This window comes from Suricata suricatta, chromosome 6, assembly GCF_006229205.1.
Source record: "Suricata suricatta isolate VVHF042 chromosome 6, meerkat_22Aug2017_6uvM2_HiC, whole genome shotgun sequence".
NCBI classification, from domain to species: domain Eukaryota; kingdom Metazoa; phylum Chordata; class Mammalia; order Carnivora; family Herpestidae; genus Suricata; species Suricata suricatta.
In genome coordinates, this window is record NC_043705.1 from 57,058,342 (window position 1) to 57,062,370 (window position 4,029).

At 40.1% G+C, this 4,029-nt stretch overlaps 1 pseudogene; it reads right to left on the bottom strand.

Annotated features, from left to right (window-relative positions):
- Positions 1–3,385: 3,385 nt before the first annotated feature.
- Positions 3,386–4,029, bottom strand: LOC115294557 (annotated as a pseudogene).

The following is a 4,029-nucleotide window of genomic DNA, read 5'->3' on the forward strand; positions in this document are numbered from 1 at the left end:
ACTGCCTTAGGCCATTGAATATTCTTTCCTGATTTTTAAAAAATATTTTTAATGCTTTATTAATTTTTGAGAGAGAGAGGGAGAGGGAGAGAGACAGAGTATGAGCAGGGGAGGGATAGAGAGATAGGGAGACACAGAATCTGAAGACAAGCTCTAGTCTCTGAGCTAGCTGTCAGCACAGAGCCCAATGTGGGGCTTGAACTCCTGAACCAAGAGATCATGACCTGAGCCAAAGTCAGAAGCTTAACTGACTGAGTCACTGAGGTACCCCAATTCTTTCCTAATTTCTTGAAGATTAGTTGGGCATAAATTTGCACGTCTCTTTCTGGGTTTTTATTCTGTTCCATTGATCTAAGTGTCTGTTTTAGTTCCAGTACCATACTGTCTTGATGATTATAGCTTTGTAATATAGCTTGAAGTCCTTGTGATGCCTCCAGCTTTTGTTTTTTTTTTCAGGATTGCTTTGGCTACTCAGGGTCTTTTCTGGTTCCATACAAGTTTTAGAATTGTTTGTTGTAGCTCTGTAAAGAATGCCGGTGTTATGTTGATAGGTATTGCATTGAATATGTAGATGGTTTTGGGTAGGATTACCATCTTAACAATATTTCTTCTTCCTATTCAGGAGCATGGAATAATTTTTCCATTTTTTTGGTGTCTTCTTCAATTTTTTTCATAAACTTTCTATGGTTTTCAGTGTATACATTTTTCATCTCTTTGGTTAGATCTATTCTTAGGTATTTTAGGGGTTTTGGTGCAGTTGTAAATGGGATCGACTCCTTGATTTCTCTTTCTGTGGTTTCATTATTGGTGTATAGGAATGCAACCGATTTCTGTGCATTGATTTTATATCCTGCAACTTTGCTGAATTCATGGATCAGTTCTAGCAGTTTTTTTGGTGGAATCTTTTGGGTTTTCCATTTAGAGTATCATGTCATCTGCGAAGAGTGAACGTTTGACCTCCTCCTGGCCAATTTGGATGCCTTTATTTTTTTGTGCTGTCTGATTGTGGAGGCTCCCATTAGTTTTAATCATACATTGATGATCTTTAGTTGAAACAATGGGTACTATGATGGCTGATAAATGGTGATTTTCTAAGCCCAGCACTACTTTTGCATTTAAGTTGGCATTCTGTCATAATGAAGAGTTTTCTTTTCATTCTCATCTAACTATTTATACCACTCACTGATTTACCATCTACTTATATTCATATGCACTCATGGATTCTTATTTTATTCTATTGGTCATTTCTGTGTTGCCAGGTAAGGAATTTGACTCACATGAAATATAATCTTTTTGCCTGACAGGAACTGCTCTCCGGGCAGCAGAAGTCTCTGCAGTGCCCGACCCAGCGGGTCTCCCAGGCACCTGGTCACCGCCCCAACCCCCACCGCACCATGGAGCCCCAGCTGGCTGCCCAGAAGCAGCCGGTGCCACAGAGGCGAAGGCGCCGGGTCTCTGGGCTCAACGCAGACTGCGCCTTGGGACCTTAGGCCGACACCCCAAGGCTGGCCCAAGTGCTGACATTCCCTTGGGAGAGGGTTTGAAAAGAAATCGGAGAGGGAACGATGATGATGTCGTAAGCCTTAACAGCCTTGATCTGAAGAGAGAGACAGATCATGAGCACAAGAGGAGCAGAGAGAGATGCACACACAGAATCTGAAGCACGGAGGCTATGAACTGAACTGTCAGCACGGAGCCCTATGTGGGGCTCGAACTCATGAACCGTGAGATCATGACCTGAGCTGAAATCGGCCGCTTAACGGACTGAGCCACCCAGGCGCCCCTGGTATGTTCAGCTTTAAAGAGGAATTCTGAGGGATGCCTGGGTGGCTCAGTCCGTTAAGCCGCAGACTTCGGCTCTGGTCAGATCTCACGTTTGTGGGTTCGAGCCCCACGTCAGACTCTGTGCTGACAGCTAGCTCAGAGCCTGGAGCCTGCTTCCGGTTCTATGTCTCCTTCTCTCTCTGCCCCTCCCCCTCTCATGCTCTGTCTCTCTTTGTATCAAAAATAAATAAAATATTTTTAAAAAATAAAGAGGAATTCTGATACATGCTCCAATATGGATAAACCCTGAAAACATTATGCTAAACAAAATAAACCAGACACAAAAGGAAAAAAAAATAACCTTTTTTATTTTAGAATGAACTTTTAGATTTAGAGAAGAGTTACAAAGATAGTTCAGAGAGTTCCTGTGTATCCCTCCAGGTTCCATTATTGTGAACATCTTACACTACTTTGGCACATTTGCCACGACTGAGAAACCGACAATTGTACATTACTATTAACTGAATTTACCACTTCATTTGGATCTCACCACTTTCCCAGAATCACACCCAGGATACTACATTACATTTAGTTATCGTGTTTCCTTAGTCTACTCTGCTCTATAACAGTTCCTCAGACATCTCTTGCTTTTTATGACTGTGAGAGTGTGAGCAACATGAGTCAGTTATTTTGTGAATGTGTCTCAATTTGTTTTTGTCTAATGTTTTCTTCATGGTTAGACTAGGGATAATGGGGGTGGGAGAGGAAGACTATAGAGATGAAGGTCCATTCTCATCACATCAGGAGTGTATGCTATTGTCAGGATTCAACACTGATATAACAGCCCAGATAGTGTTTGCCAGGTTTCTACAATGTAAAGTTACTTTTATTCCCCCTTCCCATACTCTTGTCTTTGGAGGCAAGTCATTAAGCATTGTCACAATCTGCATTTCATCCCTTCTGTCATTTAAACTCCTGGTTGATTTTTAAAACTTTTTCATATGTTACCGTTTACTCTTTCTGCTGTAGTCTCTATTGGTTTTGACAAATGCATAGAGTTATATATCTATTCCCATGCAGGTTAATTCCATCACCATGAAGAATTCCCTGTGTTCCCTTGATGACCCCTTCATGTAATCCCTGGAAGCCACTGATCTGTTTTCCATTCCAATAGTTTTGCCTTCTCCATAATGTCTTATGAACAGAATCATTCCATAAGTAGTCTCTCCAGACTTTATTTTTTTTAACTTAATACACTTAACAAAATACTCTAAGTTTGATCCATGTTACTGCGTGGATGAATAGTGTGCTCCTTTTTTCTTGCTGAGTAGCATTCCATCATGTATGTCACAGTTTATCCATTCACCTATGAAGGACATTTTGGTTGCTTCCGATTTTGAGTGATTATAAATTAAGATGCTAAAAACATTCATATACAGGTTTTTCTATAAACATAAGTTTTCAAATCAGTTGGGTAAATACCTAGGAGCATGATTGCTATGTTATTTTGGTATGTCAATACTAACACTAGAGAACACCCACTTTCTTATAGTGTTAGTCTTTCAGAGTGTCTGTATTGTCTTCCAAATTGTCTTCCAAAGTGCCTGTATGATTTTCTTTTTTTTTTCCATCCATTACAGTTTTATTTTTGTGTACAAAGTTGTTTAACAATCATTGAATTTCTAGGCCAGGTTCAGGTAACTGAAGAGCCTTTATAACTAATTTATATTGTCTAGATCCAAGGTATGCTGCAAACACGGTCTGGAGCAAAATGGGAAATAACATCTTTCTAAAGACAGGCTTAGAAATTCTTGTCCAGTAAGTTAAGATGTTTCCTTTTTCTGGTAGCAGGGCTGACTCATACCTGGCTGTCAGGCCACCATTCACAGGTATAGCCAAGAAAACAGGGTACAGACCAGCAAAAACAAGACCAACCAATCCACCTCATGTTATGGTACAGGTTTCATAATTCAGATCACCTGTATTCAAAGGTAAATTTACAAAACTTTTGTAAGATGCATGCACAGTCAAAACTGGGATCAGTGCCATTGGTAAGCCAGCAGCTAGAAGAGCCTGTGTCACATTTAAGATGCATCAAAAAAGACTATTCGCTATTGGACCACAGAGAGCAGCATTAAGTCCAATATATGCTGATCCATGTTCAAACAGATTCCTTTCTGCTTCTGGGAGTTGGTTAATTTTTCTGGTTATGATATTGAAAATGAAGTCTTCCTTGATAGTATCATCTAGTTCATGATTTTCCAT